The 14,831-nt window shown below is 38.4% G+C and overlaps 1 protein-coding gene across 3 annotated transcripts in view; it reads left to right on the forward strand.

The window, feature by feature from the left end:
* The first annotated feature begins 1,185 nt into the window (after window positions 1-1,185).
* LOC146477989 (salivary endonuclease-like) overlaps window positions 1,186-14,831 on the forward strand; it is a 33,609-nt gene continuing 19,963 nt past the window's right edge. The window contains exon 1 of one of the 3 annotated variants that reach the window (XM_085112740.1): window positions 1,186-1,224. The gene's annotated coding sequence lies outside the window, so the exon portion shown is untranslated. Of the gene's footprint in view, window positions 1,225-13,614; window positions 13,728-14,831 lie in introns of those variants that run through there. The other 2 variants (XM_085112741.1, XM_085112738.1) reach the window with 2 other exon arrangements.

Here is a 14,831-nt window from a genome sequence, read left to right on the forward strand (position 1 = left end):
TTTCCCTACCCTATTTATGACCTGAAGTAGCTTCTTCTAAAAAAAATCGAAGCCAGGACTAGAGTGCAAAAATCTATACCCTATTTATTACCAAAATGGCTAAAAGCGATACCCTATTTATGACCAAAACAGCCGAAAAACCATACCCTTTGGCGCGGCACATACCCCCCCGGGGGCTCTTTCAAACAACCTTGAGAAACGAAATCGGGGAAAAGATAATAGTTTGTTCACTCTTTCTGTCTCCCGGTTCTCGTGAAACAGATTTTTAAGAGCCACGCGGTCAAAGACAACAGTTTTGTTTTGATTAACTGCAAGGGAAAAAATAAGAAATATAGATAAAGTTTTACAAAGAATCAACGATTTGTCATAAGCCAGCCGTGAAACATTTTAGTGCTCTCTTGAATAATGGGCGTGAATAATAAATCGCTCTTAATGGATAAGTGGTCATATTACATCCACTTAATTATTTGACTGGTGTCTCAGTGCTGCTTGGAACGGCCAACTGGAAGATAAGGACTGGAGAGCTCTGGACTGGACTCTGGAATGAAGAGTGTAGTGGTTTGAAATAACTGTAGTTATAAGAAGCCATATAACTTGATAGACGGCAGGTATTTTATAGTTTTTCCCGTTTTTGTTGTTCAGCGTATATTTAACAATTATTCCATGAGCGCGCGTTTGTTTGGTATTTCTTTCTTTTCCTTTTTTTTTTCAACATTTTTCCGAAGAATCGAAACTATTGCTTCCCGCCGAAAAAAAATTTAGCTTAGCGACACCTGGGGCTTTCGTTTTCCATATAAGGTCAAACTACGGTATATGAGCTGATAACCGATATTTAGTGAACCAATCAGAACGCTAGAAATGCAATATCCGAGGCTGAGAATTTAATAATACGTTTTATTATGTGGAGGGTACGTTCACTCGTGAGATATTGTTCTTGCCATTCGAACATAAAATTCATTATCTTCTCGCCACCGTGTAATATCCTATAAATTATATTGAAGCGTGAAAGCCAGTCGTAAGCCAGTCGTGAAACATTTTAGCGGTCTCTTGAATATGGGCGTGAATAATAAATGGCCCTTAATGGAAAAGTGGCCATGTTACATCCACTTATTCGACTGGTATCTTGTTACTTGGAACAAAAGCAGAATTCCAATACAAAACTTTTGTTGTGTAGTTGGCTAATCTTATCTCAGGAGAGAAGAATGGCTTGGAGAGTTTTATGAGGTTAGTAAAAAAACAAAATCGCCAAATATTCTTGACATTTGAGCCCGAGGAAATATCAGCGACTATTTGGTAAAGGCAAAATGGAGGTCGTGAAGTTTTCAGAACGTTTCACTCATTTGTCATGTCTTTGTCGTAGACCTAACAACTTGTTAGATCAGTCTTCCTTTAGTGTTCGTTTATATGAAATTTCAGCGGCCAAATTCTTAAATCCACTTACTCCAGGAACGTTGGAGCAATTAATTTGCCTCTTGATCATTCACTTGAGCTTTTAATTGAGCGCCGGGGAGGAAAATGTTTTGTTTTTGTTTTTTTGTTTTTTTTTTTTCCAGTGAAAACGCCAATATCCTTAATCGCATTTTTTACTTGAAGAAGACTTTCGCAAGGGAATTGCAAGGAGAAATGACTTTCTGAACCAAACCATCGTACACTACGTGGATTTTTCGTTTCGAAAGTCTGGCCGTAATCTTCTATTCTTTGTTGCTTTTTTAAAATCATAATATTCATATAAATGTCACCTAAACTGAACGAAACAAACATTCCTTCAGAAAATGACACAAAGAGTTCTGTTGCCTCTTCCTAATTTCTGTAAAGCTCAGCTGAAAATTCTTTACTGTGTGGGTCAGGCGAGTGGCAATAAGAAGTTTAGACTGTAACAAATACACGTGCTTATACAGGACTAAGGTTTTCTTGGAGTAAAGTGTTCTTATAAACAAATTCTGTTTCTTTATAATTTCCTTGGGGCATGGTGAATTTTCGATTCCGTTATTTTAATTCATTTAATCTTTGTTATTTCCAAACCATGCAAGCCTTTCAGCAAAATAGCTTTTCTGTCAATTGTTGCAAAGTGTCAGATAAAGGCTAGTCGCCTTAGGGGCTGTTCACATGGCGGTGGGGGACCCCGGGAAGGCGAGGTATCCCATCTACCCGAGGTCAGAAAAAACAGGCCTTCACATGCAACCCCGGGGCGCTGGGGTGAGGTTTAAAAAAGCTATCGCGTGGTCGCTAAATACATTCATCAACAAAGAATTCAGAGACAATTGCCCGGATGAACATCACCCCACCACACCTCCAGCACTCATATGGAGAAAAGTCACCCCAGCTAAGCGGGCTACCCGCCTCGGCTGACCGGGCAACCCGCCTCGATGAGGTACCCCACTTCACATGTGAACGCGACCAAGAAATAAAGAGAGATTGTATGGAGAGATTGGTAACCCCACCGAGGCGGGGTACCTCACCTTCCCGGGGTCCCCCACCTCAGGCGTAGTTGATAGCAATAAAAAAGTACAAATTTGAATAGGCAAACCGATCTCTCCCTACAATATCGGAGCTTGAACCAAGCGAGTAGTTGCTTTGAGTGTTTTTCTCGATTACAAAATTAAAGCTAATGCTTGCAAAATCCTTTAATGGGTGACTAGCCTATCGATATAACTAAATAAATATCAAACTATTGAACGGATAGTTCAACAGATGTTTAAAAGAGTAGTAATGGTAAAAACTGATGCCAGAGATATGCATGGTAAAAAGAGAAAATGGTATCAAAGTTTTTTTGTGTCTGTTTGGTGAATCAAATTTTGTCATGATAGAACCTAAAAGACAATTCAATAAAGACAATTCAGTGACCTGATAATGAGAGTGAATTACTGGATGAACGGTCCGTGACGGTAAAGTGTTCATATTACCTACATCCACTTAACTGGTTCCTGAAGTTTTCAACAACTAAAAGAAACTGAAGAGTTTGGTCCTGAAGACTTGATATTTTTGAACACCGTCATGTGTTAAAGAACGTAAACAAAAAATAACTGATTTTTCAAGTTTCACGTACGCAATGATTACCAATAAACTCAGCTCGAGCACTAACGACGATAAGGGTTTGCGTTTGTCACGCTGTGAATAGGCGATGTACAGGCTTACTATCCTCGGTCTTGTGTCTCTATAGGTTAGGAAAATAAGTGGCCTCAGCTAAAAGCAATATTCTGGGCTTTTTAGACAGATCAATGTTAAATAAGAATACCGTTCTCAAAAATATGACAAAGATGGCGAACTTTGTTATTGTGAGTTTGTTTTATTTAATTGAACCTTACGAGAGAATTTACAACTTAAAGTTTGATTTACTCGGAAATATAGAAATAGAAATTACAAGTATAGTTAAGAAATCAAAGTTAGCCGTTAAATAAACATTTTGTACTTCGAAGACTCATTTTCAAAGGGCAACAAATGAAAGACATCAAACTCCTTTGCACAGCAAATATTTAGTTTCATAGAAAAATACAGTAAATGAGCTAATTATTTCCGCACGCTTGGTGTTTTCCTTATTATTTAGCGGAGCAACCTTCTAATAATTCTGGTTACCAGACTGGTTCATTTCCTTTAAATTGTTTTGGCAGTAGTATTTCTTTTCTTTTACTTTGTGGTTCTTTATCTTATATATCATCTGCAAACTTTTCTTTCATCAAAATGCATGGAAGGAAACTATTAAATGAAGGAGCCAAATTTTTAAAGCCCGATTAAGCAAGCTGGGTTAACGTGATCTTTCATACAAGCTTAATTACAAATCAGTAAAGATTCTTCCAAAAATGTCTTCCTCGGCGGATTCCACCCCCGCCCCCCAAAACTTCGCAAGTATAAAAGCTATGACACGAAGTCCGCAACGCGAGGTGATGCCGTCATATCACGTGGTAATGAGGTCATGATTACCCACAGGCAGCCCAAGCTCTCGTCACTAGAAAGCGTCTAATAATTGATTACTAATGGCACGATAACCTTTGAGTGCAAAGCGGTGTTGGGTTACAGGCAACCGTTGCCGAGAATATAACCACGTTATAAGACCTTGTATGGGGAATAAAATACTGTCGATTCCGAATCTTGAATAACGCTAAATTTAACTTTCATTCAATTAAATGAATAAAACTAATTCACCTCTGGTGTATTCCTGTGCGTTTGGGGGTTATTTTACCGTTTCGGCCATTCTTTGAAATCACTGTTATTCCCTCCATAAGACAGAAAAACGGTGGCGATTTTCTACATTTTAAAAAGAGATTTTCTTTTCTCCTGAAAAAATACCCGTCAAAAATTGGTTGCCATGGTAATATCAAAAGTCAATGAATACTAATCGACCATATGAAATTTTTCGCAGGAAACCTTTTGAAAACAGTTTCAGGGCGTTTGGTCATATATTTAAAAGTTGTTCACGTTCCAAGTCGCCGCGGGCAGAATGCACCTCCCCCTCCTCGGTCTGGCGGCCTGTCATAACGGTTACTATGGTTCCACCTCGGCTTGGTACAAAGACCAAGAAACCCTAGTAGTTGCAGTAGGAAAAACTGCAAATCCAGCTGTAGCTGCAGTGACCTGCTGCCTTTATCGTTTTGTTTTATCATTATATTCTTCTCTTATCGGTCATGTTCCTCAACATCTCTGACCAAGAGGATTTAATAAGCAGAACAATAGCTCTGTATCTGCGTCAAAAATTGTTAGATTTCTATACCTTTCTGTTGAAAACAGGGTAAAATGACAAAATTGAATTTATGGATAACGTGAACACGAGACGGTGAAGGCTTTTAAAATTTTTCTTCTTAACCTGAGCGTCTTTTTAACCCGTTCCGGTTCTTAGACGGTTCGTCTACATTGTACAAGTTAGTTGAACTAATTGGAATAGTCGCCACGATTTTGAATAAAGGAAACTTTGTATCTGAAAGTTAGCTATCTCTTTGGCGCTGTCGTTGTCGTTTGCCTGGAAATGAGAAACCAAGAGAAAGAAAAATCTGGGAACTGCGTTAAGAAAACGTCGTCAAGTTAAAAAAACGGCCTACCGATTGAAAGATTTCCTGTTTATTCATTTATTGAATTTTTTATTATTATTTCTAGTGTTGTTCTTAATTGTTTTGTTTTCACTGCAAGGGAAAAGATATGGAATTGAAAGATAAATCTGTGTGAATTTCCCAAAAGAGTCAACTGTTTGTCACCAGGCAGTTGTGAAACAAAGTCGACCCGATAATGGGTGTGAACAATAAATGGTTCGTTTATTAGAAAGTTGACACTTACTAACTGGTATCTCGTTGGCTGAAACAAAGACAAACCGCGAGTGCCAAAATTGTATTGTTTAGTTGCTTTGCCGATGCCATCATCAGAGGAAGACTTTCGAGAGTTTGTAGAGGCTAGTAAAAACACAAACCGTCTCACAGCTTCTTTAATTATTCCCGCATTTGGCTAGTTTTGCCGCCGGACAGCCTACCTGAATTTGCGTCAGGGCCAACTAAAGCTGCGGCTACACGAGCGATTTTTTGCTCGCGCAGGTGATGCGATTTTTTCAAATTTTGTCCCGTCGCCAGCGCGAGATGAAAATCGCACCTGGCCAACTGGGGACGCGACAGGTGAAAAAATGGCAACAAATACGCCAGAATTGAAATTTTCGCGACAAAATCGCAGGGAGAGTCGCCCGTGAAGCCATCCTGCAACTAAGTCTCGTAATACGTAATAGTTCGCTCGAGCTTCCGTTCTTTCGTTCGTTTGCGTTTCTGGTTTGTTCAGTTGTACCTCCGTTTGCCCAGTTCGTCTTGCTTTTCATGGGCAGAAACATGTTATAAACAATAAAATTTAACCAATTAAAAGCTGTATTAAAACATTACGAAGAAGTTCCTTCATGTTTTAATACCGTCCTATAGCTGTCATGCTACAGAGAAAGACTTCTTCTTTCTCTATTGATCTGACTGACTCAAATAAGAATTCATTTCTATTTATAAATATCTGTTTGGAACGCCTAAATCGCCCCACAAATTCGGATTTAGTTGTAAGGAAGGAAAATGTGATTTATTTATTCACCTAAAATAAGCGCGTTTTCGATTAGTAATTACAGTCAAATCCCTTTATTGTGGACACCCCCGAGACCGCGAGTTAGTCGGTTCTTAGTAGCGAGGGTCCGTAATAGCGAGAATTTATTTTAGTCAAACGTCTGTTTTTTGCAGGGGATTCAGCTGCTGTCCGTATTATTTGGGTGTCCGTTATAGCGAGGTTTCCGCAAGGCGCAGTTGACTGTAGTATGGATAAATAAAAGTTAGACCAAACATATATTTTGTCATTTTTACCACATTTGGCAATTTTTTCTTTGACCAAATAACAGCAACTCTTTACATTAGTACATTGACGAAATAATTACTCTTTTTGTGAGACACATTTTCAACAACTGTTTGAACTTAACATTATTTGCTATTATAATATTTAACATTATCTGCTAGCGCTCTTTCAAACAATTTTGAGAAACGAAATCGGGGAAAAGATAATAGTTTGTTCACTCTTTCTGTCTCCCGGTTCTCGTGAAACAGATTTTTAAGAGCGCGGTCAAAGACAACAGTTTTGTTTTGATTAACTGCAAGGGAAAAAATAAGAAACTGAAAGATGAAGTTTCACAAAGAGTCAACGATTTGTCATTAGCTAGCCGTGAAACATTTTAGTGCTCTCTTGCTTGAATAATGGGCGTGAATAATAAATCGCTCTTAATGGGTAAGTGGTCATTTGACTGGTGTCTCAGTGCTGCTTGGAACGGCCAACTGGAAGATAAGGACTGGACTCTGGACTGGACTCTGGAATGAAGAGTGTCGTAGTTTGAGATAACTGTAGTTATAAGAAGCCATAAACCCTATGCAAAAGTGTCTGACATTTTAATATTCCTTTGTCTGAATTCGAATTAACCTCACTAGCCTCGTTCACGGTGAAATATTCTTTTGATTTTTTAAACTCAAGAACGAGGTTAGTGAGGCTAATTTGAATGCAAACAAAAGATTAATGAAATTTTACCCCATTTTTGCATAGGGTATATAACTTGATAGACGGCTAGGTATTTTAGAGTTTTTCCCGTTTTTGTTGTTCAGCGTATATTATGTGGAGGGTACGCTCACTTGTGAGATATTATTCTTGCCATTCGAACATAAAATTCATATTATCTTCTCGCCACCGTGTAATATCCTATAAATTATATTGAAGCGTGAAAGCCAGTCATAAGCCAGTCGTGAAACATTTTGGCGGTCTCTTGAATAATGGGCGTGAATAATAAATGGCCCTTAATGGAAAAGTGGTCAAGTTACATCCACTTATTCGACTGGTATCTTGTTACTTGGAACAAAAACAGAATTCCAATACAAAACTTTTATTGTGTAGTTGGCTAATCTCATCTCAAGAGAGAAAAACGGCTTGGAGAGTTCTGGGAGGTTCGTAAAAACACAAAATCGCCAGCAATTCTTGACATCTGGGCCCGCAGAAATATCAGCGACTATTTGGTAAAGGCAAAATGGTGGTCGTGAAGTTTTCAGAACCTTTCACTCATTTGTCATGTCTTTGTCGTAGACCTAACAACTTGTTAGATCAGTCTTCCTTTCGTGTTCGTTTATATGAAATTTCAGCGACCAAATTCTTAAATCCACTTACTCCAGGAACGTTGGAGCAAGTTATTTGCCTCTTGATCATTCACTTGAACTTTTGATTGAACGCGGGACTCTGAGTGCGAGACTAACTCACAATTGAAGAAAAAAATTTTTTCAGTGAAAACGCTAATATCCTTAATCGAATTTTTTATTTGAAGAAGACTATCGCAAGGGAATTGCAGAGAGAAATGACTTCCTGAACCAAACCAGCGTACACTACATAGATTTTTCGTTTCGAAAGTCTGGCCGTAATCTTCTCTTCTTTGTTGCTTTTTCGAAATCATAATATTCAAATAAATGTCACCTAAAGTGAACGAAACAAACATTCCTTCAGAAAATGACACAAAGAGTTCTGTTGCTTCTTCCTAATTTCTGTAAAGCTCTGCTGAAAATTCTTTACTGTGTGGGTCAGGCGAGTGGCAATAAGAAGTTTAGACTGTAACACTGTTACGCGCGCTTATACAGGACTAAGGTTTTCTTGGAGTAAAGTGTTCTTATAAACAAATTCTGTTTCTTTATAATTTCCTTGGGGCATGGTGAATTTTCGATTCCGTTATTTTAATTCATTTAATCTTTGTTATTTCCAAACCATGCAAGCCTTTCAGCAAAATAGCTTTTCTGTCAATTGTTGCAAAGTGTCAGATAAAGGCTAGTCGCCTTAGGGCCTGTTCACATGGCGATGGGGGAACCCGGGAAGGTGAGGTACCCCATCTACCCGAGGTCAGAAAAAACAGGCCTTCACATGCAACCCCGGGGCGCTTGGGTGAGGTTTAAAAAAGCTATCGCGTGCTCGCTAAATACATACATCAACAAAGAATTCAGAGACAATTGCCCGGATGAACATCACCCCACCCCACCTCCAGCATTCACATGGAGAAAAGTCACCCCAGCTAAGCGGGTAACCCACCTCGGCTGACAGGGCAACCCGCCTCGGTGAGGTACCCCACTTCACATGTGAACGCGACCAAGAAATAAAGAGAGATTGTATGGAGAGATTGGTAACCCCATCGAGGCGGGGTACCTCACCTTCCTGGGGTCCCCCACCTCGATAGTAATAAAAAAATACAAATTTGAATAGGCAAACCGATCTCTCCCTACAATATCGAAGCTTGAACCAAGCGAGAAGTTGCTTTGAGTTTTTTTCTCGATTACAAAATTAAAGCTAATGCTTGCAAAATCCTTTATTGGGTGACTAGCCTATCGATGTATCTAAATAAATATCAAACTATTGCACGGATCATGTTCAACAGATGTTTAAAAGAGTAGTAATGGTAAAAACTGATGCCAGAGATATGCATGGTAAAAAGAGAAAATGGTATCAAAGTTTTTTTGTGTCTGTTTGGTGAATCAAATTTTGTCATGACAGAACCTAAAAGACAATTCAGTAAAGACAATTCAGTGACCTGATAATGAGAGTGAATTGCTGGATGAACGGTCCGTGACGGTAAAGTGTTCATATTACCTATATCCACTTAACTGGTTCTCGCAGTTTTCAACAACTAGAAGAAACTGAAGAGTTTGCTCCCGAAGACTTGATATCTTTGAACACCGTCATGTGTTAAAGAACGTAAACAAAAAATAACTGATTTTTCAAGTTTCACGTACGCAATGATTGCCAATAAACTCAGCTCGAGCACTAATGACGATAAGGGTTTGCGTTTGTCACGCTTGAATAGGCGATGCACAGGCTTACTATCCTCGGTCTTGTGTCTCTATAGGTTAGGAAAATAAGTGGCCTCAGCTAAAAGCAATATTCTGGGCTTTTTAGACAGATCAATGTTAAATAAGAATACCGTTCTCAAAAATATGAAAAAGATGGCGAACTTTGTTATCGTGAGTTTGTTTTATTTAATTGAACCTTTCGAGAGAATTTACAACTTAAAGTTTGATTCACTCGGAAATATAGAAATTAGCCTGTTCCAGGCTCCTAGAGACACGCGCGAAGGAAAGGGCGAGGGGACGAAAACGCGCCTCTCTCTAGGAGCCTGGAACAGGCTATATAGAAATAGAAATTACAAGTATAGTTAAGAAATCAAAGTTAGCCGTTAAATAAACATTTTGTACTTCGAAGACTCATTTTCAAAGGGCAACAAATGAAAGACGTCAAACTCCTTTGCATAGCAAATATTTAGTTTCATAGAAAAATACAGTAAATGAGCTAATTATTTCTGCACGCTTGGTGTTTTCCTTATTATTTAGCGGAGCAACCTTCTAATATTTCTGGTTACCATACTGGTTTATTTCCTTTAAATCGTTTTGGCAGTAGTATTTCTTTTCTTTTACTTTGTGGCTCTTTATCTTATATCTCCTACAAACTTTTCTTTCATCAAAATACATGGAAGGAAACTATTAAATGAAGGAGCCAAATTTTTAAAGCCCGATTAAGCAAGCTGGGTTAACGTGATTTTTCATACAAGCTTAATTACAAATCAGTAAAGATTCTTCCAAAAATGTCTTCCTCGGCGGATTCCACCCCCGCCCCCAAAAACGTCGCAAGTATAAAAGCTATGAAATGAAGTCCGCAACGCGAGGTGATGCCGTCATATCACGTGGTAATGAGGTCATGATTACCCACAGGCAGCCCAAGCTCTCGTCACTAGAAAGCGTCTAATAATTAATTACTTATGGCACGATAACCTTTGAGTGCAAAGCGGTGTTGGGTTACAGGCAACCGTTGCCGAGAATATAACCGCGTTATAAGACCTTGTATGAGGAATAAAATACTGTCGATTCCGAATCTTGAATAACGCTAAATTTAACTTTTATTCAATTAAAGGAATAAAAGTAATTCACCTCTGGTGTATTCTTGTGCGTTTAGGGGTTATTTTACCGTTTCGGCCATTCTTTGAAATCACTGTTATTCCCTCCGTAAGACAGAAAAACGGTGACGATTTTCTACATTTTAAAAAGAGATTTTCTCTTCTCTTTAAACAAATACCCGTCAAAAATTGGTTGCCATGGTAATATCAAAAGTCAATGAATACTAATCGACCATATGAAACTTTTCGCTGGAAACCTTTTGAAAATAGTTTCAGGGCGTTTGGTCATATATTTAAAAAGTTGTTCACGTTCCAAGTCGCCGCGGGCAGAATGCACCTCCCCCTCCTCGGTCTGGCGGCCTGTCATAACGGTTACTATGGTTTCACCTCGGCTTGGTACAGAGACCAAGAAACCCTAGTAGTTGTAGTAGGAAAAACTGCAAATCCAGCTGTAGCTGCAGGGACCTGCTGCCTTTATCGTTTTGTTTTATCATTATTATATTCTTCTCTTATCGGTCATGTTCCTCAACATATCTGACCAAGAGGATTTAATAAGCAGAACAATAGCTCTGTATCTGCGTCAAAAATTGTTAGATTTCTAAACCTTTTTGTTGAAAACAGGGTAAAATGACAAAATTGAATTTACGGATAACGTGAACACGAGACGGTGAAGGCTTTTAAAATTTTTCTTCTTAACCTGAGCGTCTTTTTAACCCGTTCCGGTTCTTAGACGGTTCGTCTACATTGTACAAGTTAGTTGAACTAATTGGAATAGTCGCCACGATTTTGAATAAAGGAAACTTTGTATCTGAAAGTTAGCTGTCTCTTTGGCGCTGTCGTTGTCGTTTGCCTGGAAATGAGAAACCAAGAGAAAGAAAAATCTGGGAACTGCATTAAGAAAACGTCGTGAAGTAAAAAAAAAACGGCCTACCGATTGAAAGATTTCCTGTTTATTCATTTATTGAATTTTTTATTATTATTTCTAGTGTTGTTCTTAATTGTTTTGTTTTCACTGCAAGGGAAAAGATATGGAATTGAAAGATAAATCTGTGTGAATTTCCCAAAAGAGTCAACTGTTTGTCACCAGGCAGTTGTGAAACAAAGTCGACCCGATAATGGGTGTGAATAATAAATGGTTCGTTTATTAGAAAGTTGACACTGACTTACTAACTGGTATCTCGTTGGCTGAAACAAAGACAAACCGCGAGTGCCAAAATTGTATTGTTTAGTTGCTTTGTAATGCCATCATCAGAAGAAGACTTTCGAGAGTTTGTAGAGGCTAGTAAAAATACAAACCGTCTCACAGCTTCTTTAATTATTCCCGCATTTGGCTAGTTTTGCCGCTGGACAACCTTAATGAATTTGCGTCAGGGCCAACTAAAGCCGCGGCTACACGAGCGATTTTTTGCTCGCGCAGGTGATGCGATTTTTTCAAATTTTGTCCCGTCGCCAGTGCTAGATGAAAATCGCACCTGGCCAACTGGGGACGCGACAGGTAAAAAAATCGCAACAAATACGCCAGAATTGAAAGTTTCGCGACAAAATCGCAGGGAGAGTCGCCCGTGAAGCCATCCTGCAACTAAGTCTCGTAATACGTAATAGTTCGCTCGGGCTTCCGTTCTTTCGTTGGTGCGTTTCTGGTTTGTTCAGTTGTTCCTCCGTTTGCCCAGTTCGTCTTGCTTTTCATGGGCAGAAACATGTTATAAACAATAAAATTTAACCAATTAAAAGCTGTATTAAAACATTACGAAGAAATTTCTTCATGTTTTAATACTGTCCTATAGCTGTCATGCTACAGAGAAAGACTTGTTCTTTCTCTATTGATCTGACTGACACAAATAAGAATTCATTTCTATTTATAAATATTTGTTTGGAATGCCTAAATCGCCCCAGAAATTCGGATTTAGTTGTAAGGAAAGAAAATGTGATTTATTTATTCCACCTAAAATAAGCGCGTTTTCGATTAGTAATTACAGTCAAATCCCTTCATTGCGGACACCCCCGAGACCGCGAGTTAATCGGTTCTTAATAGCGAGGGTCCGTAATAGCGAGAATTTATTTTAGTCAAACGTCTGTTTTTTGCAGGGGATTCAGCTGCTGTCCGTATTATTTGGGTGTCCGTAATAGCGAGGTGTCCGCAAGGTGCAGTTGACTGTAGTATGTATAAATAAAAGTTAGACCAAACATATATTTTGACATATTTACCACATTTGGCAATTTTTTCTTTGACCAAATAACAGCAACTCTTTACATCAGTACATTGACGAAATAATTACTCTTCTTGTGAGCCACATTTTCAACAACTGTTTGAACTTAACATTATTTGCTATTATAATATTTAACATTATCTGCTAGCGCTCTTTCAAACAATTTTGAGAAACGAAATCGGGGAAAAGATAATAGTTTGTTCACTCTTTCTGTCTCCCGGTTCTCGTGAAATAGATTTTTAAGAGCGCGGTCAAAGACAACAGTTTTGTTTTGATTAACTGCGAGGGAAAAAATAAGAAACTGAAAGATGAAGTTTCACAAAGAGTCAACGATTTGTCATAAGCTAGCCATGAAACATTTTAGTGCTCTCTTGCTTGAATAATGGGCGTGAATAATAAATCGCTCTTAATGGGTAAGTGGTCATATTACATCCACTTAATTATTTGTCTCAGTGCTGCTTGGAACGGCCAACTGGAAGATAAGGACTGGACTCTGGACTGGACCCTGGGATGAAGAGTGTAGTGGTTTGAAATAACTGTAGTTATAAGAAGCCATAGACCCTATGCAAAAGTGGCTGACATTTTAATATTCCTTTGTTTGAATTCGAATTAACCTCACTAGCCTCGTTCACGGTGAAATATTCTTTTGATTTTTAAACTCAAGAACGAGGTTAGTGAGGCTAATTTGAATGCGTACAAAAGATTAATGAAATGTCAGCCATTTTTGCATAGGGTATATAACTTGATAGACGGCTAGGTATTTTAGAGTTTTTCCCGTTTTTGTTGTTCAGCGTGTATTATGTGGAGGGTACGCTCACTCGTGAGATATTACTCTTGCCATTCGAACATAAAATTCATATTATCTTCTCGCCACCGTGTAATATCCTATAAATTATATTGAAGCGTGAAAGCCAGTCGTAAGCCAGCCGTGAAACATTTTAGCGGTCTCTTGAATAATGGGCGTGAATAATAAATGGCCCTTAATGGAAAAGTGGTCAAGTTACATCCACTTATTCGACTGGTATCTTGTTACTTGGAACAAAAACAGAATTCCAATACAAAACTTTTATTGTGTAGTTGGCTAATCTCATCTCAGGAGAGAAGAACGGCTTGGAGAGTTTTAGGAGGTTAGTAAAAACACAAAATCGCCAGCAATTCTTGACATCTGGGCCCGCAGAAATACCATGGACTATTTGGTAAAGGCAAAATGGTGGTCGTGAAGTTTTCAGAACCTTTCACTCATTTGTCATGTCTTTGTCGTAGACCTAACAACTTGTTAGATCAGTCTTCCTTTAGTGTTCGTTTATATGAAATTTCAGCGGCCAAATTCTTAAATCCACCTGCTCCAGGAACGTTGGAGCAAGTAATTTGCCTCTTGATCATTCACTTGAACTTTTGATTGAACGCCGGGACTCTGAGTGCGAGACTAACTCACAATTGGAGAAAAAAAAATTTTCAGTGAAAACGGCGACGGAGCCCAATACGGAATATATTTTCTCCCAACGCCGTCAATATAAAGTCGTATTGCCGTCTCAAAAAGCGAATTTAGTTTTTTATTGCGATACTGACATTTTGTTGGAGAGAGTAAACGGATAAAGTACAAATCGTGCGCTGATTGAAAGAGAAATTCTTACTTCAGTTAAACTGTAGCCATGGTAATATCCGTGCGCCAATTTTTTTCTCGGGGCGAGTTATTTGAATTTTTGGCTTTAATTTTTACGTCAAAACAAAGAAAATGCAAAAATTTACAGTCCATAAAGCACCTACCATTGATCAATAATATCAATCAATAAATCTTTATTTAAACACGGTAAAATCAATCAGGAGTATAAAAATTAGAAATAACCTAACTATCTTAAACAAAATTCAATACCTAACTACAACTACTGATCTAACTAAAACCTGTTTTTCATGAATGCCGTGTATACTAGTACTCTAACATGAAATAGACGAGCTAGTAGGTTTGAACATTTTACCAGCATATTTTATTGAAAACTTGTTACCGCCGAGATATAAGCTTAAACAACAACATGAAAACAGTGATGAATAAACCTCACAACCAGAAGCAAGAATAAAAAGAGCAACCATACTATACCCAAAAACGAAAAGAGAGCAATTTTATCCTAGCTTAGATGCCGTGGAGATTTAGAAATTTGATAGAGACCAAGGGGCGAAGAATACTGTAAAAATTACCGAGTCTGCCGTTCGGCGCTACGACAAGAAGATAAAAT

Source organism: Pavona decussata, unplaced genomic scaffold (genome assembly GCF_977016875.1).
Source record: "Pavona decussata unplaced genomic scaffold, jaPavDecu1.1 SCAFFOLD_67, whole genome shotgun sequence".
Taxonomy (NCBI): Eukaryota; Metazoa; Cnidaria; class Anthozoa; order Scleractinia; family Agariciidae; genus Pavona; species Pavona decussata.